The 27,837-nt window shown below is 35.9% G+C and overlaps 1 protein-coding gene across 9 annotated transcripts in view; it reads right to left on the reverse strand.

Moving 5' to 3' along the window:
• The window catches only part of CDH18 (cadherin 18), a 479,225-nt gene that overhangs the window by 172,292 nt on the left and 279,096 nt on the right, over positions 1 to 27,837 (reverse strand). For 8 of the 9 annotated variants that reach the window (XM_039382102.1, XM_027735270.2, XM_039382099.1 and 5 more), the window contains 2 exons: positions 13,422 to 13,553; positions 3,458 to 3,534 (listed from right to left, as the gene is read on the reverse strand). The gene's annotated coding sequence lies outside the window, so the exon portion shown is untranslated. The remainder of the gene's footprint in view (positions 1 to 3,457; positions 3,535 to 13,421; positions 13,554 to 27,837) is intronic. The other variant, XM_027735267.2, reaches the window with a different exon arrangement.

Below are 27,837 nucleotides of genomic sequence, written 5' to 3' on the forward strand. Positions count from 1 at the left end.
CTTTGTTTATTTTAGGATATATTCAAACAAATGTCTGAGAAATATGGCCTGCTACAAGGATACAGGAGTTTTAATGAATAAACAAGGACATTTGCTATGTAATTTTCCCACTTAAAATGTGATTATTAAAGGATAAATATATACCATATAAACACTGTAAGTTGCACTTAACATACCTTGGACAGTAAATCATTCAAATATGCAATTTTCATAGACTACTAAAAGAAATAATTAACTTTTTTAGCTAATGGATAAAAGCAGATGCACAGCACAGGTATGTCTCAGTAATATTAGGTCCATAATGCTACTTAGCCATACTTTCTTCTAGCAAATATCCTATTAATTTTTGCCATGCCCTTTAAGTCTTTTGCCTTACAAACATGAAATAAAACTAATCCACTACTGCCATTAAGTAAATTTTGCCAGAAAAAATTATATAGCTAAACATAAAAATCTTGCAGATTGTTGTCGGGAGTTTTCCCCCCTCTTTCATCCTTTACCCTTTATTATTTTTATTACATGGACTGTAACTAATCAAAATCATATTGTTTTTATGCAATTAGATTATATATATACACTTTCTTATTCTAAACACAAGCATTCTAAATACAGGAGAAAATATCTGCATTTCTAAAATCATCTTTCTACTGGATGTCTATCTTCCATTGATAGCAAAGTTTAAAAAAAAAATCACTTCTTCAGAACGAAAAATTTAGAATAAAGAAGTCATACACAGGTGGAGCTCCATCTCGTCTACCTACAGCTGCTTTTAGTAATAATATTATGAAAGTAATGCGCCAGAGACCACATTTTTTCTAATTCATTTTTACTGTATTTTCACCAGGGAGCAATGAAAATGGGACTCCAGGCAAGCTGACTACACACACTAGTAGTAAGACACAGCTCACAAGACATCAATCCTCTGATATGTACCAAAATAAATGACTGAAAGAAAACTATTTATGAGAAAGTTGTACTTCTACCTATTTTGACACTTAACCATAAATCCAATATGTCAAAAACTTACATGACAGAATAACGTCAACCACCAGAATAACATCAACACACAAAAACAACAGGTCTTCTTCATTTATCAGTATTTCTTAAATAAACTCAGTGACAGCTATGTACTACTGGTGTCAATATACTCCCACTCTGCACAATTACAGATCATCAGAACAACTGTTCATCACTGACTGAACACTCCCAGTAATCATAAACCTTCTCATATGCATGGACAAGGCCCTGAATAGCTAATGTCAAAGTAATCAGTCTTTTTCCCTGACACAAACTCACATGTTGTGGTTGTGCTGAAAAACAGTCTTTCAGGAAATACAGGAGAAAACATCCTACAGACTCATAACACAGGTGTTTCCCTGATCTCTTCAATTAAAATCTTTACTAAGAAATTGATTAGTGCGAAATGTAGAAAAATTGTCCTTAGAAATGTGTAGGTAGCAACCCTTCTTACCTTACTAGACTAGGCAAGATTTATACCAATAACCTAAGATCAGAAGCTCTATTTCTGAAAAGAAGTCATCAACTATCTTATTGCCTCCAAAATTCAGGTAAAGGATTTATAAGTCTTGTAATCTTCATAATTATTGATGATATTTTACTCAAAGCTTTTAGTTTTACTTCTATGATACTTGCAATTCAATCACTGCTGTCTACCACACAGCCTTGACATTGATTACTAACACAGTATTGCAGCTACATCGCCATGGCAACTTGTGTTCAGATAACTTCTCAAGCCGTATTTCTATCAACCACAGGAGATGTCCTATAAATCACAGTCAATCCTAAAATATGTAATATTTATTAAAAAAACCCAAACCACCTAATCTTCCATTACAGTCCCACAACCCTTCTAGTTTGTGTAATTTATCAATTTTCTCACTTTTTCAGTTCCTTTCTTCCTTTCTAGCAAACCAGTATTCATTACTAAGGAGCTGAAGTTAGTTTCTATCCAAAACCTAAGGAGATGGCAGAAAGAGGTGTGCAGTCCCTCAGAGACAGAAATTTTGAATCTGAATTTTGTAGATAGAAGAAGATTTTGGCTAGACAAGACAGACTATTTTCTCCAACACTAAAGCTGTTGAAATTTGTGGTCCACTTCCTCTGATTTTCTTCTCATTTCCTGCCATCTCACTTCCATCTAGCTCACTTAATGGACAGAAGACCCTTCAGATTTTTGGCTGAGTCAGTCTTTCTCTGGCTATTGTGCTGCAACTGGCTTCCCAAGGAAATGAAGGAGCATCAGATGTGCTACCACAAAAGAGAGAGGGAACACAGCTGAGAGTTGTACATCCAGTAGCAATGAACAAGCAGATTGATTTGACCGGGTCCAATCTGAATGCCAGGTACATCTGCACAAATAAAATATGACACCGTTCTTTTGCTTCCCAACCCTGCTGTTTGCTGTTCTAAAAGGATCAATATTCTGTGTATTCCAAATTACGCAGAGAGCAGTTTGTCCCAGTGTCAGGGAGATCTAATGGTGCTCTCCTACCCCACACTTGTGTATGAACAAAAGACACTACAGTATATTAAAGCCATGTTCATAATTCCTAAGCTAACAAAAGTACAACCTAGTATTATGAACTTCACCCTCAGTTCCTTTAATATTTTCAATTGTAAGAAAAGCAAAAATTTCATTTTAAACTAATTTGTTGAAGCAGCAAAGTTTTTAAAGTGTTGTATATTAAGTGCAGAGTTTAAATATTTTTCTTGTATGACTGTCCTCAAACAACAGCTTAACTGCTTAATATACTTGCGAATGTGTCTAAACACTTCCAAGTCCAAGTTTAATACTTTATTATTCCAGCTTAGCTTCTCATATCCAAATCTATCCCGTAAGATTCATTATTATATAGTGCTTTCTGCTACACAGATATTTTCTGCTGGGGAGAAACTGAAAGCAGTTAACACCTGCGTTTTGAAAATGAAATTTTAGTTTGACGTGAATCAAAAAAGCATTAGAATTAACAGACAAGCATGCTGCAAACAAAGCTGACAGTCATCTTCAGTATAAAACAGAGCGGTGTTTTTAATAGCATGCAAATACAGCTGACATACATGTCTTTATTCAATTAGTTCCTAGTTTTCAAGGGCAGAGTTGTGTGCACACATCCAAACTGCATTTTCTAATTTTAGAGACTTTCTATATTGAATATTTAAAGCTACTCAGTATCTGAATCAATTTAACAGAATTTCACTTAAGGTACTTTTCAATTTTGGCTTTCAATAATTTACATTGTATACCTCAACACCGTTCATGACCTGATCCATAATTACTTCCAAGCAGATCTCTTGGTTTTCTTTTTGAAGTATTTCAGAACAGTTATACTTCCGTTATATTTTTTATGCCTCTTGGTATTATAAAAGTTTCATACCAATCCATCTGTGTATCTAACTTACTTCTGTGGCTAAAATAGCAGGTAAAACAGGCACTTACTCTTCAGTGGTTATAGGGCACTCCTCCACTCCTCCTTTTCCAAATGACTTGACAAATCAAATCAACTGCCTTTTTAGCTGATGGGAAAAAAAAAACCAAAAAAACCACACACGTCAGAATTCAAGGAAATGAGGGAGAGGGTATTTTACTAAAAAAATCTCTTTCAGAGAGAAGTGTAACGGTGGTATTAACACAAACTTTTTCTCATAACACCTAGCAAGGATCTCTGAACATGAAATTCCTTCACAAGAATACTGTGGCATGCATAGAATTAACATATTTAGACAATAAGAAAGAAAAAAAAACAAAAACAATAATATTAAAATTATATAAATAAATATAAAAATATCTCAAGTCTCTGTCTTTTTACCAAACTGTGAACCATCAATATTTCAACAATGAATTAATTTTTTCTAATGTCTTCTTCATTGGTCTACTGTATTAAAGGATTAGCCACGGTTTGTGTCTACCACCATACTAGTATCAATTTTATTTAATTTGCAAATACAAATGTTTTCCCCTTTATACAGAAATAAGCTACTTTGAAGAAGCTTTTATTTATCTATTTTTTAATACAAAAGCTGCAAATATCCATTGGAGAAAATGTAATTGAAAAGAAGGCAACTGTAAGAAACATATTTTCCAAAGTAGAGGATAGTCACTGATTATCTAACATTCCCCAAAGGTACCAGTAAGCAATGCAGTGCTAGCACTGGCTATTCAACTGAGTTATTAATAATGATAATTCTATCACAAATGAAATGTTCTGGAATTATTCCTATAAAACTAGTGTGATGAAGCACCTACAATTTACAGTAAGCCTCATTCATAAGAAAGCAGATAACAGAACATTAAATAGTCTTTTCAAGCCTAATGAATATTAGAGATGTCACCACGTTGAACACACCTCTGTTTCACAAAGTATTTAAACCCATCATGACTAAAACATGAAATAGGAACAGTTTGCTTTCTAAAAGTCAACAGCATTCTCATACCTCTTGTCAACACCAGTCACAGATTTTAAATGACCACCACAAGTTACAAAATGTTTTTCTATTCATAGCAGCTGCTGGTGATGCTGAGAGATTACATGAAGAGCCCTATTGCGCTACACACACCCACTCCTTACACACTGCTAGGAGACAGCCCCTGTATTGCATAGGTGAAAAGGTACTAAAAATATATTTCTGGAGAGAAGCATTCCCTGAATGAAAAGTGGCCATTATCTCCATGTTACAAACAGAAAAATGAGGCATGCGAAATATCATGGGGTAAAATCTACTTGAGAGCAGTGCTCGGATAAAATGAGGTCTGAACAACATCTGTCCACTCTACTAGCTCAGTTACGCACAGGAGAGAAGCGTAGATGAGCTGCTACTAACTTCCCATCCTTGCAAGGCCTTCTAGGCAGGAGACCAGAAGCAGTGTGCTGGTTAACAATTGCTTATTGGGTTTAGATGTGGAGAAAGTCAAAGAGACTGACTGAGGGATCAGTGAGGCCTGTGCTGACGAACTAGGTGTAAAACCATGAACAACAGGACTGCAACCTTGCAGGAGGAGCCCAGGGTTGAATCACTGCAGGGGAACGGAGCTCTGCCCTATGGGCCTGGGGCATCACCACTGCTGGCAGTGGATGGCCTCTCCCCTGAGCCTGTGGTGCTGATCATGTCCATGAGCAGGGCCACTGCAGCTATGGCACATGTGAATATACACACTATACCAAAAATGCAAGTGTATCGTGCTCCTCCTCGGTACACCCTGCCCAGCTGTCCTTTTGTGAGACATTAAATTACTGACTCGGACTAAAGTGTGTGTGTGGGGGAAAGGGACAGGTCAAATTTCATGGAGGTGAGGTGGTACCCTGTCTCAAACTGCAGCCCCTGCGAGCCTACTTGGGCAGCCCTGGAGTAGCTGTCCGTGAATGGCATCCCGGGAGCACTGCCCACACCACAGCTCAGAGCCCCTGACCCAGCCCCAGATCGGTTGGCACACTGGAAGTCCTGCCTGGGGAGGGGGTGTCTGGACACAGGGGGGTCAAAGCAAATAAAAGCAGCAAGATGTGCTCTCTGTCTTCATTTCAACCCTACCATTTGGTCATGTGGAAGCTGAACTTGCACAGGACTCTCTAGTGGTAGCTATAATTTTTGTCTTTTTCTCTCTCTTTCTTTACTTCTTCTCTTAATCTCCTTTCTTATTATTTTGAGTAACTTGAGAATGAATGGTTGGATTTTGCTAAATGGTGCTAAATTGCTAAAGCAACATGTTGCTTTGTGGAATGCTTTATTTTGGTTGAATGTTACCCTTTAAATTTGAGTCAAGTTCCTTATTTTTTAAAGTTTACCAGTAAAGTACTTCCTGAGAAAACATGTGCAGCATCTTCTCCTTTGTGCTCTCTCTTAAGGTGTTAAAAGAACCGAAGGCTCTTCTAGTATGTCCAGAGTGCAAATATTGTTGGAGCTTTGTATATTTTTAAAGTAAACCCCTCTGATGGGCTTGTAGCTTAAGAACTTGGGGTCTTACACCTCTGGCAATACTCAGCCAATGCAGAAATGAAAACCTGTATCAATGGGTAGAGTGGTCCTCTTCTTGCAGTTGCCTCACCCCCAAATTCCCTGTGACTCCAACCAACCTGCAGAAGTACCACAAGATAGCTGTAGCAGAACAAAAAACAGGTTTTTCTAATACCCAATGCATTCCAAGCACCTTACCATCAACTTACTTCTTACAGCTTTTTCCTTTTTTATTCCCTAGAAAAAAAAAATCCACCTAGTATTATTTTTTAACTTACCAATGCTACAATTAAAGTTTTATCAAGAAAATTTATTTTTTATTTATTTTTGTTACAGAGGGATATTTTGTTCAAATTTCTGTTATTAACATTTTCATTCTTGCACTGCAGGAAACATCAAGTTAGAGATGAGAGATCCTGTCAAAAAAAAAAGTTCATTTTCTGATGATAGAGTACTTAATCGAGTGCTTAATTAATCTCCCTTCCTCACCTATTTCAAATTAATGTCATCTTACTCATCTCCAGAATGACACCTGCCAGTACAGGTGTTTTACTTGGCATTTCTGTGTGTGCTCAAGTCCTGCAGAATGAAAACAGAGTTGGAGTCAGGAGACAATACTGGAAGGGCACAAACGAGAACACCAGTGTGGTTGTTGCATGCTCTGGTTCCCAAAGCTACTCCATGAAAAATATTATTCCCACAAAATTGCAGGAGAGACCTGGGAAGAAATGTCAAGGAATAGAAAGGGCAAAGCAATTTCCTGTTCTCTTTTTGAGAACTCCTGGAGAGATAAAGGTAAAGGAAATTGCAAACCACCAATAGAAAAGCAGAAGAAGCAAAGTAAGGACATGGGGCTACCACCCAGTTTTGCCATTAGAACACAGGGAAAAGTAAAAGTGAGAGCTCTTACAAGACTCCTTTCTTTCATAGTACATAAATGGTGATTATAAGAAAGATGGGAACAAACTTTTTAGTAGGGCCTGTTGAAATAGGACAAGGGGTCAGGGTTTCAAACTGAAGGAGTGTAGATTCCAACTGGATATAAGGAAGAAGTTTTTTACAATGAAATGGTGAAACACTGGAAAAGGTTGCCCAGAGGGGTTGTGGATGCCCCATCCCTGGAAACATTCAAGGTCAGGTTGGATGGGGCTTGAGGAATCATATAGTTGAAGATGTCCTAGTTCACTGCATAGAAGTTGCACTAGATGAGTTTTAAAGGTCCCTTCCAACCCAACCCATTCTATGAGTTGATGATTCTATGATCACTGCGGAAGCAACTGTTTACCCTTAAGGAAACAATTAGCTAAGGAACTGGTTCAGGAAATGAAAAAATAATGATTTATCAAGGAGATCAGTAGTGTCTGAAGCAGGAAGACATTAGATCAGCTCAACGGATTTAGAAGGCCAAGATAAATTGGCTGAATGCTAAACTGTAAAAGAACAGTCTGCAAAGGCTCTCTTCAGAGTTTTTATATTTTTTGTTTGCTTTTTATCACCAAATGATGAAAACAGAGTGAGCTAAACAGTCTACCCAATAGTACCAAGCTCTTAACACTCAATCTCCAGTGGATGAACCTCAGCCATCTCCATGTCTGTTACCTTCTATATTCCAAATAGTGTTGTGTATCTTTTGCAATAAAAGGGCCTGAATGAATATTAATAAACAATTTTTACACTGCATAATCTGCTCTTCTTTCAGCTGTTCAGTATAAAATACCATAAGGTTTTGATGCCTTAAGCCCCTAATGGTTTTTTATTTTTCTAATATTTGTAAGACTTATAAGTTTTATAAGTAGTGGAAGTAGATTTTAAAAGCAGCAACCCCTCCCCTTCTTTGTCCCTTGTCCCCTTCCCTTTCTCCAGTACCCTTGTTTATACATTCCTTAACCCTCTTACCCCATTCTATGCTCCCTATATCAATCCTACTCCTGAATACAGCAGAGATGTTTAGTCTTTTGTCAAGGCAAGGCCTAGATTGTTGGCAGAACAGCATATCAGGGCCTAAACCACAGAATACGGTCAAGAATTAGGTAACTATGTACCCTTTGTGCTCTGATGAAGATGAAGATGGGATGAATAGGGGGTCCCGAAATACACCCCAGACCCATTTTAAGGGGGTGGACCCGGAGCGGACCAGAGTAAAGGCCCCAGGGTGGACACATCTGGGATTGGATGGATGGTGTTATAAAGTGTAACATCTCAGGCACGGCCGGCGGGCGTCGTGTAACATCTTAGCCTTGGCAAAATAAACCCTTTCTTATCTCACCCCTAATTAACTGCTCTGGAGATTTTTTCAGCATCAAAATTCCACGGCAATTCTTTTCTTTTAAAAGTGATCTAGAATTGTAAAAATAGTAATAATTAAAAAGAAATAACGTATTTATGTTCTTGAGCTCTAGCAAAACAAAGCACAACACATTCCATCACTTCCTGCAACTACACTTATTTAAATTAAATGCAGAAACATTCATCAGCAAGAGATACGAGTTTATAACTTTGGTTATAAACCTTAGGGTAATTCCTGCAGATTTTTTGTCTTGAGGTCTGTGATTCATCTATTCTTTCTAAAATGGAAATATGCTCCACAATTTCTACTAGACACTGTTGTAACATCAAATGAAGTGTGTCTATTTATCAGAACAACCCATTAGCTTCACTTTTTTCTATCACTTCTCTAGCTTGCCTTGTTCATCCTGCACCCTTTCTTTGTTCTGCAAGAGTTTACTGATACCATAATTAAAACTAGAAATTTAACTCCAGAAAGGGCTTAGTTTTACCAGTGTAAACTTTATTTCTGGGCAGAAATAAAAAGCTTATTAAGTGATTTCAGAAACCAATTACTTTATTTGAAGCTGTGCACATACAGTATCTCAGAAGCTGCTCAATGCTCTGTATTCCTACAGATGTCCCTCATAATGTTACAATTTTTGTAGTTCCTAATGAAGAAATAGTTAGTCTGTTTCGTATCACTATTAATATTTTCCCAATTGTTCTGTAGAAAATTACAGTGTGCCATCACAAATCCAGTTACAATACACATAATTATAATCTTTGCTAACAGCGTGACCCTAAATGATTCTTTGGATATCTAAAATATTTATAAAATATGGACACAGGAAAAAAAGAATAAAGTTTAAGTAACAGAAGTATTTTCAGTGCTTGCTAAGGAAAGCAGTCCTCTCAGTGACCGACAGAGGAAACCTTTAGGAAACAACTTCTGGGAACCAAATTAAAGTGCTCAAATGCTGTTTCTGAAATGGTTATTTAAATTATTTCTAAAGTCACCTCTGCCACTGTGCAATAGTTATTATTAATAGGGAGAAACAAACACTGTATGCAGTTATTCCTTTCACTTATGATTAAAGAAAAAAAAACAAGTGGTTGAAATGATTTAGTACATCTTTTGACCAAGCGCTAAACAAAACAGGTCACAATCAAAGCCTTTACTTGAACTGTGAGAGGCTTCATTCCTTGCGTGGCTCCAGTATTTGCAGTGGGCTTACAGCAGAAACAGGCTAAAGCTTATTGTTTGGAACAGAACACACAGCACTAAATTTTGTGATCTGCTACGCACCTCTGAGCAGAGTAAGGAGTTATGTTTTAACTCATATTCCAACTGTGTCAACAAAAAAAGCTCCTGGCAGATTAATAAAAGAAGTAAAGTTCAACACTGCCTTCTGTATCTTGAAGCAAACACAAGATGCAAATAACAATTTAAAATATCAGGACAGATATTATCAATTAAGTTTGAAGTAAGCAAGGCCATTTTTTTTGCTTTTCTCTTAATCTTGTCTGAGATAGAGCAGAGTAAGATCACTAAGATAATTTGCCATTAGCAAAGCTTAAGGTTGGAAGCTTTCAGGTCTCTGGTAGGTGCATGCATTCCCCAGTGTGATGTTCTTTTTTCTATACTTAGCTGGAATCCCACTGAGCAAATGGATTGCACGTACAAGAGCAGAACGAAATCAGGCTTTTAGTGTGACAACTTTTCTCCCTACGCTGGCTGGGGAAAAAGAAAGAAGATTTAAAGTATAAAAGAATAAATATAAATAATTTCAGGGAACCTATTTAGTGAATGGATTTGTAACAGGTTTTAGAAAACCATATCTGAGGTCTACATGTAATCAACATTAACTAAATAATTACACACAACATGACTGATTAAATTTCAAGAAGTAGGGGAAATAACTAAGCCACTTAGAAGTTAAGTAAGTCACTTAACTCTCTTTTCAGCATTGTTTAGTCATCATGAAAATAGAGCAAATAAAATTAGCTACCATCTGACATCAGTATTTCTAAACTCTCAGAGTCAAGGGTAAAAAAAAATCCAGGGAAAATGTACTGTAACCTCCCATAACCTCAAGGCTATGGTTGCATTCCACATACAGAAGCTCAGGAATCCTTAAACTCAGCAGTACTTTGGTGCCTTCTGCTATGACACTGAGGCATGAACACATGCTGTAGGCAGACTCTCAGCTCCATGGGTATAACGCCTACAATGTCTGGAAAAGCTGGGATCTACAACACCCTAACAGTAATTCAGGCAAAAGTCTACAAAAGCTCTCTATCAAATGAATCAAGCCAAACATGTTTCTGTTTAAGTGTTTTCACTTGAGATACTCAGTGTCTTCTTCACCTCAGTCTTTATTTGAAAAACTGGCCTTTGGGAATCACAGGTCCTTTGGGTCACTGGCAAATCCTGGAGTAAGGAAGACATCCTTGGTGGATGAGAATCAGATTAAATAACCTGGACATACATAAGCCCATGAAGCCTGGCAGAAAGCACCCGTGAGTACTGAGGGAGCCGACTGATGTCATTGCATGCCAATCCGAAGAGGTTCCTGAAGACTGGAAGAAAGCAAATTTCACTCCTACTTTCAAGAGAGGCAAGAAGAAAGATCCAAAAAACTACAGGTTGGTCAACCTCACCTCAATCACTGAGATGGTGATGGAGCATCTAACACTGGAGCCTAATGCTATACCCCAGTTGTCAATACTGGGGTCAGTACCATTTGCATTTTCATTAATGATCTTAAAATGAGACAGAGTCCACTCTTCAGAAGGTTGTAGATGATATAAAACCAGGGGTGGGTGGGGTGAGCAGCAGATGCGCCAGAAGGTTGTGCTTCCACTCAGTGGGATGCCAAGAGGCAGGAGAAATGGGTAGAGAGTTAAAAAAAAAAAAAAAAACACCAAGTCCTGCAACTGAGGAGGTAGATGTTCAGACAAATGACAGATCATTCACAGAAAAAATATTTAGGGCCCAATTCATTGAAGCAGTGATGTATGCATTGCAACTGACTGCTAGATGGTCTCTTGTACAGTCAACTGTTGTCTTGCTTGAATTCAAAGACAGGCAAGTAATCTTGGTTTCTGTTTTTCTCTGAGTTTTTTGTCACATGTTGAAAGTCTTCAAGCAGCCAGAACCCCTCTGGCAATGAATGCTAATGAATATAATGTTTCATGTAATGTCATGAATTAGCTTTACCCTTCAAGAGACAGTGATGCTCAGTTTAGGGACTGAGAATATGTGTTCTCTTGATACAGAAATTGTAAGCTAAACGTGTAACCTAACAGGGAAATCCAGAGAATTTTCCACAGGTAAAGTCTTCTATATTGCTCTTATGATGCAAACCTTTAGTGAAACATAGACTATATGGCTGAACTGAATGATTTCCCTTGTCACAGATGTTAGAGCTTCAAGAAAGTGTTGTGCCAACAAAGGGATAGATGAACAGTTCTGATATTAACAGTAGAGTTACACATTAATACACCCAAAGTGCTTCAATTTCTCCATTTAAGTTTTTCAGAAATAAACTTTCTAACACTGTTCAGCAGGAGTTCTCAGCAGTAATGCCAATAAAGAAGCACAAACGAGTAATTTCTTTATCAGCTTTTTTACAAAATTTCATATATCATGAACACTTGCTGCTGTTTCCTGTGTTCCTGTTAGTTTCCTTCCACATTATGTCTAGGGAGGGGAAAAAATTATAGATGGGTGATCTCACCATGCAATACATCTGGACTCAGTCAAATGTTACCATTCAGTTATTCTATGGAGATCTTTGTATAAAACAGTTTAAAGTACAGGTTGTTATAGAATATTAACACATAACGAAAGACCTTGTACAGTGAAATGTAAGAGGTCACCAAGTGTGCTTTATAAATTATCTTACAAAACCTTCTGAGCGAGTGTAATTTGAGGTTTAAGACAAGTGGAGAGAGTATAAGCTTGACTGCCATCTTGACAGCATAGATATAAGTCAACTCAATGAGTGAGGAATGGATAATTTGATGCAAGGCTGGTGCAACAAGGATAGCTGCAACACCTCTCATTTTAGCCTAAAAATATTTTAAACTGCATAGTCTAGTCTGTTTTGAATGTTATAGACTAGAGTGCTAGTACTTGAATTTTACCATAACTTGGCTTTAGTCGAGTTTTATTAGTGGCAACTGGATAACAAGGCAGTTCTTACCTAAGTGTGTTTAAAATCTATACACTGGATCCTGGAACAGCCTAAAAAGAACCCCCGGAACCAGATTTCTTTGCCTTTTTGAGGGTGCAGTGGAGGACGGATACATGAAGTTGATACCTCAGGGCCATGGAAGCAGGAGCATCTCCTGGTGACTGGTGATGACCTTGAGGGATCTCTGGGACACAGTAAGATTTTCAGGTACACATTTAAACCTCTAGCACTATAGGAGTATAACCATGATGGATTTTACATTGAGGTTTGATGTTTGGATGTTTTATAGTAAATACTACAATTATAAATGGTAGTAATTATTTGAATCAGCTGCAAATATTATTTTTTTACTTTAATCTCTACTTTTCTTAAAACAAGATTTATTTCAAAGAATTCAGGAAAAGGTAAATGAAGACTTTTTAATGGACATAGTCAAAACTGCCTTTCTAAACTTTTTTCAATCTCAAGTGCATAATTGTTCTGTTGAGAGAAGTGTTCCTACAAAAATGTTCACCTGATATCCAATAATTAAATATCATCTTTTTTTGTCCACATAGTAGGAAAAAAATATTTTTTTAAAAAGGTTGCATAAGGTAAAGCTAAAAAATGCTTTCCTGTTTACTAGAAAAGAACATCTGCAAGGATAATTAACTCACAACAGTAACTAACAGGGATAGTTTACTAAACACAATTAGTCATTAATGAAGTTATGTTCTCTGAGTCCTGCTTTAATTTTTTGTCATATTATTTTACAGTTTGATTTTCCATCAAACTCTGATTTCCACTCATTGTTCAGTGTTTTCCACACAGTCCTAAAACCACATGAAAAATAAAGATCTGTGAGAAAGATGGTTCAGTGATTTGACATGGTGTTCTTCAATGACCGTTAGACACCCCTAATATGACATAGGAACCCCTAATAATTAATGTACACATAAAAAAAAAAAAAGAAAAAGAAAAAAGAAAGAAAATAATAAAAACACTAACCTGAAAAAAGTACTCATTTAGCTTTATATTGTCTAGCGATGCACAATTCTTCTGTTGATTTGTAAGTTAACAGGTAGAGGCTGTTACTTCTCTTCAGAGTGTTTTAACTCCACCAGCAGTTTACCCGCAAGCCTGAACAAAATAGAACACACAGAGCTTGATCCAGCTTCTCTCACAGTGGAGGTGGGTCTTTCCATAAAGATCACCAAAAATTATCATATATTCTATGTTAAAACTCAGGGTTTAGCCTTACAGCTTAAGAGAGTAAACAAATTTAATCTAAATTTCCCTCACAAGGTTTCCCTGTTTCTATCAGAAATGTAATTCTCTCTGATCCAGAAAACCATTCCTTTCCCCCAGCTTACATCCCTTTCAGAGCCAGACATATCCATCTTTCAATATAACTCAAAAATAATTGCTCGAATTGTATAGTCAGATTTTTGCATCTGAGACTGATAGTGCTCGGCAAAAGAATTTCACATTCTTCTTACAAAAGTCTACTAGTTTACGCAGGAGGAAACTGACTCTAGCTCAATAAGAAAATCACCTGCCAAGTTCAAAATCCTCCCAAAAACTGAGTAATACCTCCCCACCCCCCTCGCTCCCCCACCCCTGATGATTACTGCAGAGTAGTTGAGTCAATCAATCAAGTTTAGTATTTGTGAAATAACCACTTTGTAAGAAATTATTAAGGGATTCTCAGGTACACCACACCCTGACTGTCATGTCTGAAAGTCATTTGCTTGCAAATGCTTTAAGCAAAACAGTGCAAACTGAAAACTGAAGAATACTAAGAATAAAACTGTAAAAAATAATTATCACATGCTCCATAATGTTAGAATAGCCCTTTAATATGTATAATTATAAGACTATTTCTTGTTTCATCTATGTTTAAATTATATTCATCCCACGGAGGGCATGTTCGAAGAAAATTTCCATTCGCTCATGGAACTAAGTTTCATTGGCTTCAAACTATTTATTTCCTCTCCACTGTATCATTACTTTTATGTAACTGTCAACTGAATATGCTCAAATATGTAATTTTAGGTTGTTTTATAAAGAAATCTGTGAATAGGACATCTTCCCAACAGATTTTTTGAATGACAGCTAATGGGAAGTAAAATTACAGTTACACTCTGATCCTCTGTCCTGCAGCAAAGTCTTACAATAAATCCCACAGAAGGGTCACCTCCTTCAGTCCATCTCTAGGTAGAAAACAACAACATCACAGCTATCAACATGTTCTTGGCTATAATTTTGACAGTTTTGCCAGTCAAGCCTCTGAGGTTTATCAAGATGCTATTGAAGTTGCAGTTAACAACACATAAAAATTTATGTCTCCATTACTTCAGTACCAAGAATTGTCAAAAAAATTTCTGTAAAAACTCTCTTTTAGTCATCATAAATAATGTTCCTACTCCTTTATTGACACAATGTAAGCATGTATGGCTGCTCATGCACTTCACACATAGCAAAAGAAAGTAAGCTTAATTTGCATAACAGTGAAGGGTTGGAGACCAAATAGAGAATAATCAGAATTCTTGTCGAATTAACAGCATTGGAATATTTTGTCCAGATGAGAGTACCTTTCTCAATTCAATGGACTAAAAAAAAAAAAAAGGAAACCAGACCAACAAAAAAACCCCTCAACCCCTCCTTTAAAATCCAAGTCAACCTTAAATTACCATTGGGAGTTTATGTATTTATATTCTTAGATATTCAGATTATTTCTACTAAGAGCATAATATGCTTCTACTGCTAGAAATATTAATCACTAAGAATGCTTACTGCAAATTTGTTTTCAAGTTAACCAGGAATATTTTTGTGGGGTAATTTCTTTCCATTTAAATAGTGCAGTGAAATGACAAAGTGATATTAAAGTCCTGGCTCTAATTCCAATAAAGTAATAAATATTTTTAATAAAAATGTGGAAAATAGTTTTCACTGAATTATGTTCTTATGTAACAAAAATATTTGTCCTACGAAAAGCTCTACGGATCTTTTAGCAACTGTGTGAAAAATCAAAATATGGTCACAAACCCAGCACTGTATGACCAGTCTTCCTTCCATTTCTTTGTGGACCCATCATAAATAATGAAAAGTTGATTTTTTTGACAGTAGAGTTCAATTCAAATAAACTCGGAAGCATCTACAATGCTTAACTGTGACACTTCTGAATACTTTTCTGGAAGTCATAAGGGAAAACTCAGGAGCACCAAACAAGAGCTTTCCCATATACCTTTTGTCATTTCTGCAAGAAATTAACTGGCAATGTCACATTTCTGAGTTCCTACCTAGTTTCTCAGAAATACAGGAAAGCTGTACATTCAAACAGTAAAGGAAACTTTAAGATTTTAGGTTAAGTACTATAAATATTTATTTTATACTCATGCCTCCTTGTTTTGGTTTGGTTTTAATGATTTATCTTATTTTAAACAGTGATTATAGAACAGTAGATTTACTTAGTTTGGTTAGGACTTCTGCTCAAAGCAAGGACAAGGAGATTAGGTTATTCAGGGACTTGTCCAGTCCAGTTTAGTATATCTTCAAGGTGGAGATTACACACCATACTGGAAATCCTGTTGCAGTATTTGACTGTCATTATATTCATGTTCTTCTGACCAGAATTTCTCATTTATCACCCCGTACCCATTGAATTTTGCTATACTATCTTGCACCACTAAGAATCCATCTCCATCTTCTCTGTGCTCTCTCATTACGCAGTTGAAGAGAGCACTAAGATCTCCCTGTAGCCTTATCTTTTTAAGGCTAAAGAAACCCAGCTCTCTTAACCTCTCCTCAATCATCAAGTGCTCCAATCCCCTGAACATCTCAGTAGCTCCTCATGGAGTTCACTCCAAGATATCAAAGACATCAGTGTCTTTTATGTCATGGGGTACTCAAACCAGACACAATACTCCAGATGCTGTCTCATAAGTGCTTAATAATGGGGGAAAATTACTTCCCTTAGCCTGCTGGCTTCTTTCTTGCTAATATTCTGCAGAATGCAGTTGGCTTTCCTTGCATGGTTTTCTTTACCAAGACCTGCCCACGACCTCTGCAAAGATGCTTTCTATCCTGCTGGCACTAAGCCCATGCTGCTGCATGGTGAATTATTCCAAGCTAGACACAAAACTTAGCATTTGCCTTTGTTGAAATTCATGAGGTTTCTGTCAGCTTGACCTTTTCCACGTCCTTTGTCATTAGATCCTCTGCCCCACTGAGCAATGGGCCCAGTTTCCCTAGGCTGCCTTTTGCTGCATATACTCACAAAAGCTAATCTTATTTCTTTTACAGTTCTTGATCCAACTGAGCTACAGCTTTCTAACCTTACCTCTACATGCTTAGACAATGCCTCTGTAGGAAATAACCAGGAAGCTCATCTCAGCTTCTATCTTCTGTGTACATTCTGGTTTTGCTTATCTTCAGTCAAGATTCTGATGTTCACCCCTTATGGTCTTCTGCAATAGCTATGTGGCTATCTGCATACTGGCATAGACCACTCTAACTGATGAGGTTGTCCTTGAAGGTTAACCAGCTCACTTGGGCCCTCTTTTTCTCCAGATCAGACTCCTACAGGATCATGCCACAAAGATCCCTGAACAAGACAGTTTTTTCTCCTCAAGTCTATGTGTTTCTATTTTTCTCCTCAAGTCCATGTCTTGGTCACTTTTTTTTCCCAGAATTTTAAACTCTACAGTCTCGTGGTCAATGCAATTAAGTCAACTGGTGACCTTCACATCTTTAGCCAGTTTTTTTTTCTTTTTTTCTGTGAATAACAGATGTTCAGAACATCTGACCTAACTGGCTCACTGATCACATGTGTCAAGAAATTGTCTTTTAACACACAACAGGCATATATCTTGGTTTGCTTGCACTCTGCCATGTTATGTTGCCCTTCTAGCAAATACTAAGATTTCCCATGATTTTCCTGGTCATGAGACTTCCTTAAGCTGGTTCGAGAATTCATCTACTTACTTCTTTTGGGCATGCAATTTGTAGCAGATGCCTTCCACTATGTAACTCAGGCTGGTCCGTCCCATGATCATTACTGATGGCTCTTTACTGGCTTGTCAACTGCAGCAAGACAAAGCTCTTTGCAACTGAGCCACTCCTTTGCCCAGAAGATTACAGTGACTGCTAACATAAAACGTCACAGTGCTCATTCTTTATGAAAAGAACTCTTCCTGCGCTAATTAACTTGCCCGCACCTCAAAGACTTTTCTATCTTCCAAAGCACTTTTGCAACTCAAGCAATTCATTTTAATCCTACAACTCTATGGGAACAGTAACAGGTACTGTCGGGTTTCACTCTTTACTTTGAGATCCACATATTAAACACCATATAATTTTTTTTTCTTCTCTCTCAGTGGACAAAACCCCCACAATTTCTATACATATTTTGCATACAATGTGACAGTTAACGTTTTACTCAGAGGGCTGATAGGGTTACACACAACTGACACATTTATATCTGCTTCTACATATGACTAAAAGATCTGCGTTTTGCAGAACCACTCATCTAAATTGGTTTGTTAAATCCTTCCATCACTTACCTAAATCAACAGCTTTTAAAAATTTATTGTATCACTTTATTTGCATTTATTCACTTACTCCTGTCAAGTGTCATACAGATGGTCAGCTATAGAAATTAATAAGAATAGGGGGTTATAGTTTTTTGGGGTGGTTTCTGTTTGGTTTTTGGTTTGGTTTTTGGTTTGGTTTTTTTTTTTTAATAAAATATTTTTCAATTTCTATATAATTGGGATGACAACTTTGGATTTATATAAAGCAAGTGAAGAAATAAAGTACAATATAATGAGTAATAAATAAATGTCCCACTGTATCTTTATACTGTCTCATAGACACCATGTGTAGACAACATTCTCCTGTGAGAAGTGCACATACATTTTTTCCAACTTATCTTTTATGTCCTTTTGCACATTAACTAAAAAGTAATGATGCCTTTTATCACAAAAACATGCCTTATCAAGGCAGTGACTTTTGTTTTGATGCCTCAAATATTTGTAATTCTTATAGAAGCTTAATACTGATAACCCTGAGCACTAAATTTATCAGAAGTCAATTTGGGGAAAAAAAAAAAGACTTTTCATTTGGTTTTTGAGTCTGCAGTACAATATGAAACAATGAAATCATGTTTTAGATCTTTTTTGCATGCTAAAGGAAGAAGAATCCTCATGATTTTCTTTTTAAATGTAAGCTGGAATTTTGAAATAAATTGCCTGGTGCCAGAAACTGCAGCTTAAGAAAGAACACATAAAAGGGGAAAAAAGCATTTATGGAATGCTGTTCTCTCACAGACTTTAAGGAGGAGCTGACTAGCTTACCAACCAAATGATTTTTCAAAAAAACATCTTTTAAAATAGAAGCAAGAGGAACTAACTGAGTGGCAGTATGGAAAAAGGCCACGAAAGAGAAAAAATGTTTATATGAAGTGTATAAACACATCAGTTCCACCGTTCTTCACACAATTGCCCCATATTTAATTTCTGTTCATTCAACTGTATAGGTTGCAACATACAATCTCAGTCCTTCCTATTTGCTTATATTTTGCCTTGGACAACAAAGTACCCCTGTATATGGATCTGCAACCTGCTGCCATACAAATAATTTGTGGACTGGACTTTGCAACTAAAGTTAGTGAGTGTGGCCACAGTTTTAACGTTTGGAACAGACAAGTTCACTCTCCATTCTAAATACATAATAGATGAACTCCATTAAGATCTTCCAAGGGATTCTCCAGCACCTTCAGGAGCATTGTTAGTGGATAAGAAGGATGAAGATCACAGCTGAGAAAGCTGGATTGTTTCAGTGGAAAGTGTGAACTAGGGAGAGAAGAATCACTACAAGTTAGATTGAAGAAAGCTGGCACTGTAGCCAAGAATAAAAGAAAAATTGCTTTGCATGTTCATCAGTGCATTTTTTTACTGTATCTGCCAAAGACACAGACATAAAGAAAACAGCTCAATCACTTTATTGAGAGTCCATAGATCATCTTGTCTGTTTATAATGAACATAACTTGCGAGACTTTAAATGTGCAGTAGAAAGCAGTGTGCAATAGTAAGCTCACAGGAGGATATAAAATTATCTCACACATACATTCCTTGATGAAATATATTTATTTTTCAAATAATGAGGAAGGTCCCCAAATGTGAGATGCAAAATACAACAACCATGCAGAGAGATCAAGTTATGAAGGCTCGGGCATCTGTGCATTTGCTTCTTTGGATTCACCCTCAATTACGAAATAAAAATTAACAATTTATTGTACCTATGTAAGAATACAAGTTCTCATTCACTAAACCAGCATGCACTTCTTTGTGGTTTGCTTTTTTTTTTTTTAAAAAGACGTAACGAAGGCATCAAACGAAAATGTAAAAATACTGATTTTTAGGTCTCATATTCACAGAAACACGCAAAAATAAATAAAGACAAATTACACTTTCCCTTCTTAGAAACGCTCCACAGGGAAAAGACTTGGGCATGATCACAGCTGTATCAGTTAGAAAATTTTTGCTTGTTAAGTCTAGGTACAACAGAGTTCAAGTGTTCTTTAAGAACAGCTGAAGTTCATAATCTGCTGCTGTCCTAATTCCAGAAACAAGATATATGTCTCTAAAACAACAAAATTCTTTCAAGAGGTAAAAAATCCATTTTTTTCTACTTTAAACTTTTTCCCCCCAGATTGTACCCTGTAACAGAAAAAAATATTTATTTTGTCATCATGACATCTCTTTACGACCTGTCTACATAACAGCAAAGCAAATAATCATGCTGCAAGACAACATTGGAGAATACAACAGCACAATAGATTTCTGTTCATCTATTAAACCCAGCTCACAAAACTGAGCTCAAGACAAAAACATTCTCCTTCAGATATCCCATCCCCTCTCTGCAGCTTTTCTTATGTGCATTTAGCATATATGCCTTTAATTTGTGTGACAGCTGCAGTGAAATGAGGTTATTAGAGAAATATCCTCAAATGTGATGCTACTGACTGAGGGAAAAGAGTGGGGTTTTTTTGCTTATTTGGACAAAGTAAGGTATCGTGCATGTGTGTAATAATTCATCAAACTTATAAAACATAGGTATAAACAACTATTGTTTGAATTAGAGTTGATTACTTAAATGGGTATAAAGAGTCCTTCAGATTTGGCTGCACAGAACAGAGAACATTGGGTTAAACAAAAATTGGAATCTCTCTACAAACAGCAGCACCTGTCTCCTGGCCGTATATACACATAAACATAAAAGACATTGAACTGGAAAAAGGTCACAAGAGAAGGAAAGAGGATACTTTTTTTTAATAAGCCACTTATATCTAAATATGCACAAATTTCTATCCATCTATATGTGTAGATGATATATTCTACATCAATTTTAATTAGGTTTTGGCTTCAGATTGTATTTATATTCCTGCATATAAAATGCTTTTCTATGCCCTAGAGTATTATCCTCAGTGGTTTTCTCTGACTTTTTCCACTCAAATAGAGTAGACAATGCAGGAGCACTCTGTATTTAAGATGGAGGGCTTGGTTACTGGTTAAGAATCTCAGCTAGATTTCAAAACAAAATGAAGTTACATTAAAATATTCACTTTTTCCAGTCAGTTCTGATAAAGTGGTTCAGTTGGGACTGCAGCAGTGTGTGATCTACAGTGAACCCTGCTGCAGCTTTCACATCAGAAGATTCAGGACAGGGAAGGTTCCTTCTGTTTCCTCCAGGGGTCAGGTCTTTAAAGCAGAACCCTGGATTAAAAGTGGTTCCTTCCACTGAGATCCACCTCATGTCATTAAAAACCTGTTCTTTGTTACTCATTTCAGGAAGCTGAATGAGTAACACAGTCTTAACCAGCTTCAGCAGTGACCCTTTCTATGAGAGTGTAGGAATCATTAATGAAAAGGCAGCATGTTCTACACAGTCTGAGGCACACAGTCCATACTAAGTGCGGGGAAGACTTTTCCCATGTTTCTTCTTTTCTCTCCATTACACAAAACAATACCAGCTGTTTTCACATTAGGTTGAAATTTAAAGGCCTTTGAAATACTATTATTATTATAAGTTCACTTCTTTTTTCCTTGAGTTTTTGTTCTGGTTTGGTTGGGTTTGGGTTTCTTTCTCATGACTTAATATTTTAAGAGAATCAAAAATTTAGGATCCTTTTCATACAAGTATAAATCAAGGTCTTCTCCTCAAGCCATTCAAAAAAACCTTTCATGGTTAAATGTAAATGAAGTAAACAAATTCAAGCATAGGATCAGTAAATAGCTTACATTGGCCTTATGACAAATGGATAGGTGTTAACCATATCCTATAAAAACATCTCTTATGACTTTGTGTGTTGAAGGGTTTGGTTTTTTTGATTTTCACTTCTTTAAATACCAAATCTAAAGTACAATAAAATAATCTTGTAGGAAGCAACTAATCCTTTGGCTTTCTCTGTTCACAAATATGCATTACAGTTTGTCTATAGTTATGTAAATAGCAGCACAGGAAGAATGGAAAATATGGTAATAAATAAGGGTCTGTGAGACTCGGGCTCCTACAAGAGATCAATAAGCCTCTTCATGCCTCAGTATCACAGAATCACAGAATAGGTAAGTTTGAAAGAGACCACAGTGGATCATCTGGTCCAACCTCTGCTCGAGGAGAGTCATCCTAGAGCACATGGCACAGGACTGTGTTCAAACAGTTCTTGAATATCTCCATCATTTCCATAGTGTCTTGGATGCAGTTGTGGAAGTGCAAACTCTGGATAATCAATTAAGTCAAAATAGTTTAAATAGAATTACTGTGATGGAACTCCCAAAAGAAACAAGTATCTCTTTACTGAAAAGGAAGAGCAATCACAGAGAAGCCGAGGTAACAGCTGGGGGTTTGGTGGTTGCAATACAGGGGAAAAAAGACTTTTTGGGACAGTTAGTTTACAGGGTATGTGTATGCCTAAGCATTATGATTAGTATGATTTAGGAAGGATCTTCTGTCATCTTTTTTATGTGCAAAAAGTCTCCCAAGGCACTCAAGATATTTCTATGAATATTATAATAAATATGTTATAAAAGAGAAAAAATGAATTAATTTGAATTTTATGAGTTGGTGGAGAAAACCAGGAGTAAATGCTTGTCACGCTTTAATCAGTTTGATTTCTATGATTGACTTCAATAACATTAGGTTTACATCCCTGTTTCCTGCAAGATTTTTGTTTTTTTTTCCTCTCAAACAAATTCTGAAGAAATAGCTCACAGCTTTTAAATAAATGGAGCATAAAACACACGTCAGAACAAAATAAGTGACTTGGTTCATAAACTCTGATTCATCAGAGAAAAAAAGGCATGCAGATAAAGAGGACTCCCAAACTTGTGCCAATGACTGTCAAAGAAAACTTTTTTTGAAATTCAGAAAATAGACTGTAACTGCAAATAGCCATTGAAGTCCTACACATTTCTTGGCTATAACAAGGACAGTTTTTGAGATTTTGCACAGGTAAAATCCCTGCTTTCTCTTTCAGTCATGCCCACACCTCCAAGGGGACTGAGGAGGGGATAGAGATTGGAGGGAGGGAAGACAAGGGTAAAACTCCATATCTGCAAAAAAAATCATGTGTTATACGGTTCCTCAAGGGTCTAGGGTAAAGACAGCTGTGCCTGTGATGCCAGCAATCATGGTTGGCTGCCTGTTGATGCCAGAAAATTTGGAAACTACTCTTGGTTGACAGAGGAAAAGGAGCCATTTTACAAGTAAAACTCAAAACACAACATAGCCAAAGGTTCTCTGCCTGTTAACTAAAAAGGCAATCTGCCTAGATGTTTTATTCTATAACAGGTCCTGCAACAGCTTTATCACACTATGTCTGATTTAAAAAAAAAGAAAAAATTGTTCAATTAAGCTAACTCTAAGGAGCTCAGAGCACTTGCATGAAATTGAGCTGAGCAGATGGAATTTCAGTTCTTAGCTGAAGAAAATATTTTAATTCAGCTGTCCTGTCATCTGCAAATATTAGTCTATAGTATTTACTCTTGTGGTTCCCTGAATTGAAAAGAACTTAAAACATAACTCTGCAGTATACATAGAATTTTTGCACACACAAACATCATCTAACAATAATTTGTGATTTTTTTATTGTATTGTACCTTCTCTTTCACTCTTATCTGCCTTGAAATATTTCTGATTCAATTCAAATTATAAGGACATACAAAATCGAGAAGTGAAGCTCAAAGCACTGCTACATAAAACAGAGAACATACCTACCTTACAAGATAATAAACTGTTTCAGTTTTCTAACCCACCCTTTCAATTGTCTTAATCCTTACTTCTACTTCAACACTATTCTAAAATTAAAGAATACTATTTTTAGAAGGAATGAAAAAAAAGAAAATCTAAGGAATGCACATGCTTATATCATTGGCGGTTTTATCTTTCCAGTATGTTCATCTTTGCAATATTTACTAAGAATAAAAAAAAGATTTCAGCACTAAGTCTTTATGAAGGCAGAGTTTAAAACAATTTGGTTTCCATACGTGTGAAACTCTGTAAAATTAAGGGATTTTAGTTTCCTCTTCATTTGTCCTGGATTCTCAATTTTTTCATGCTAATATTTTTTTTCCTATGTAATTATTAAGTATTCACATGGAATGCCACCAAGCTGAAAGTTTTTAAATAGGCTAGTAATTTTTAAGGCTGCTATACTAGCAATGAAATAAATTTTATTCCATTCTTTGTTTCAAGATGTTGAGCATAAGCAGCTTAAATAACCACAAAGAGTCATTGCCAAAGTAAAGTCATGAGTAGGACCCTATGTATTTTGCCAAGGATAAGGGTAACTCCCAACACATTCAAAAGAAAATTACTCCAGAGAATGGGTTCTAAGTCACAAAACTCCTTGTTTTCTACTCACATAGCCATTGGCTGAAACAGGTTAGAATGTTTTTGCTGTAGAATGCTTAAATTCCATAGAAAATCACTGTTGCATACATCTACATTATAAAAACGAACATGTTATCTTTTTATTTTCAAATATTTTTGTCCAAAATATTTGAAAATTTATTTTATTCATCATATTCTAAGAAAAAAAAATCAATCATTTAACAATTTCAATTATTTGAAACTACATTTTCCAGAAGTTTTCAATTTGTTCTAAAACAATCTTTTCCCAAGTTTTGATCATCAAAAGTCATGAAATTGCAGAGTACAGCATTGAAAAAAGATAATAAAAAGAAGAAATCAACAATATTAAATAACAACAAAAAAATATCTCATTGTCTATAAGATTTCAAACCTCTTATGCTGGGAAGGGTCTTCCTTATTGAAGTCTTGTAATACCTAGCAGTCCTTTTGTTACAGACTAGAAGCAGGGTTATATTTATTTTTTCAGTGATGCACAAGAAAGCGTATTATTTTTCAAAATAAATAGTTGCTTTCTGTTAGACCATTGAAAGTCAGAAAAGAGAACAAAGGCTGTATAATAATTCAAGGTGGGAAATGCATACTCCATTGTAGAAAAAATTATTGCTACAAAGTAAAGCTCTTATTATTAAGAGATGAATAATCAAAGGAAAATAAAAGACAATCACCTACTTAGTTGTTTGTATGTGGGCAAACATTTTACTAACATATATAAACTTAGAAAAAGAAATGTTCAAGCATTTTTTCCTATCCGAACTGAGATGTAACATTGTAAGAATGTTTCTAATCATACTACTTCTCTGCTAAGAGATAAAATTGGCTTCCATAAAAAATTGATGAAGGTGTAGTTTTCAGAGAGGTTATAAGAAAACATCTACTTTTTACACGTGTGACTCTAACATTAATGTTAAGCACCTCTGCTATAGCTTGGGATTTTGACGGTAATCAGAGCATCCTATCAGCAGCCACACTGCTCAGTGTTCCAAAATAAGTGGCCAAGCTGGAGAAATGCCAGAATCTTAAGGTATCTGTTTTCTATCTTCACAATTAGTGACTAGGCATGCATTGAATACTTAAAGGAAAGGAAATGTTCTTAGACTGATTCTTAGTATAAAAAAAATCATCCTATCAAATTATCTTCTTGGCTGACATTGTGAAATGTGTGATCTGGCACAAGGTATAGCTCTAGCTCTGCTTAAATGAATGCATCAACTCCCACAATGTTGTAGGAAAGGAATTATAATATTCTGTGATGGCTCTGAAGATAAAGTGTGTCAGTGTCACCACGAATTGTTTCACACATAAGATGCAGAAAAGAACAAGCCATTTGTTCAAAGTACTCAGTTAACTGCAGCACGAAAACACTCTCGAAAATATAACAGATTATTTAGTATATCTATTGAGGAGGCAAATCAATTTCACTACTGTGATACATTTCACATTTTCTCAAATAGCAATTTTATACGGCATTTTGCCTCTTCCCACTCACCCATTCTGATTTGAAGGGAAACATGTTTGCACAAAAACGTGCACTTCCTATGATATACTAAAAGTCGTAGTAAATAATTGACTCAGCTATGGACAAAAATGTGTTGCTCTATAAAGACTTCACTTACTGTACTAAAGGCATACCTAAATTGTAACTTTGTTTAAATTTGAGAAAAGATGCAGAGCTAGATGCTAGCATAACTCTTTACAAATAAATATATCTATTAAAAAACCCCAAATAACAACAAACCAAACACAAAAAAACCCCAACAAACCAAAACAAAAAATCCAAACAAAACCTAAACAACAACAAAAGTAAATTTTGGAGTATTTGCTGCAGGCTGTGAATATATTATAAAGATGAGAAGTCCTTATAGAAGCCTGAGACAATGTGGCAAAAGTGATGACAAGCTATCCTTTCATATTTATGAATTGGTGTGATATATAACATTTAAAAATTAATTCACACAGAAAAAATATGGCCTTCTTGAGATCTATTCTTCACTTAAAAATTTCTACTGTCACTACAAGACACATCTTGTAGATTCCATTTTTGACTTAGTGTTAGCTTGGCTACTCTGTCTTTCAGTAGAATATTAGTAAATTCATGATGGGACTTTTCAAAATTAGATAGGAGTGTTACATACTCAGGCAGAGGAACTGATGATCTTAAGAATGCAGCTAAAATACTTCTTGCACTTGTCCTTGTTTTTTTGTGTTTGGTAATATGTTTCAGGTAATCCAGGGCTAGTACCATAAACTCTCCCTCGAACCCTCTTTTCCCTAACGTTCAGAATGAAGCACAATAACTCCTCATACAAGTAGGAACAATTTTCTCTTTCTACAATGCTGATAGTACTACAAGAAGTAGTTTGGAAATATATCTGTTTTGAAACACAAATAAAATATTTCACTTTATTTATATTTATACATCGTATAGGAAAAGGTGTTCATAAAAATATTTAGAATATCAGGATTTCTTTTACTTTCTTTTTTTACTAAATGGAAAATATAGAATTTGACCTTTCTTTCAAGTTAAACCTCATGAGTTGCAATTGCGTATCTCAAAGTAGACATACTGCAGTTAAACATTTGTTTTTATTGCTTGCCATGACAATTAAGTGGAACGTTCATTACATAGTCCATTCTGTTTGTTATTTTTCTACCTTAATAAGAAAATTGGTTATCAATCACAATCATTCTGCAAGCTATTTTTCTTTCACATTGTTCCAATTAATGGCTGACAGAGAGAGCTTTCCTATTTCCTTATTTCAATATGTCTCATCTACTTGTGTTGGACAACATAGATGGCATATCCAGGACTATTCCTAAACTTCTTTATCAGAATACTAATTATTGTCATGTCCGAGAAACAAATATCAAACAAGCCTAATACTTACACATATGCTATCATATTCACTTGCTAAATTAGAAGTTTCTATTTACCCCATTTTCTTTACCCATTAGCACTTCAAGGTAGCTCTCACTAATCTGTCTTTACCACAGTGTGGAAGTACAAATCCAGCATCCGTTTCTCACTTCCTGTAAAGGAATCAACAACTTCTACTCAATCTGGTAAAGTACATCTATAGGTTTTTTAACAATGGCAAAGAGAAAAAATATGGAGCTTTATAATGCTTTCAAAAGATAGATAGAAAGAAACAGTCCAAGAATTGCATAAATGACTTTGTTTTCTGAAGAACAAGGCTCATAAGAGCTATGATGGCTACAGATACATATATGACTTCTTGAGCAAGGGAAGAAGTTACTTAAAACTTCTTTCCTGTAACACCTTGTAGTACATTGCAAATGTGCAGGGTATACAAGAGAGTAGTTTAAATAACAGTAGTTAAACTTCGTGAGGTATTAAGTTCAGAACTGCAGGATCCAGAAAGTATTTTGCAAGTAGATTCAAGAAAAAAAAAATTTGATTCATGAGAGCTGGATATCATTCTGAAAGATTGGGAAACCACACATACACAAAAATCCCAAACGGGTTATCAT

Source organism: Pipra filicauda, unplaced genomic scaffold (assembly GCF_003945595.2).
Source record: "Pipra filicauda isolate LSUMZ 115617 unplaced genomic scaffold, ASM394559v2 scaffold254_size1108330_pilon, whole genome shotgun sequence".
Lineage (NCBI taxonomy): Eukaryota > Metazoa > Chordata > Aves > Passeriformes > Pipridae > Pipra > Pipra filicauda.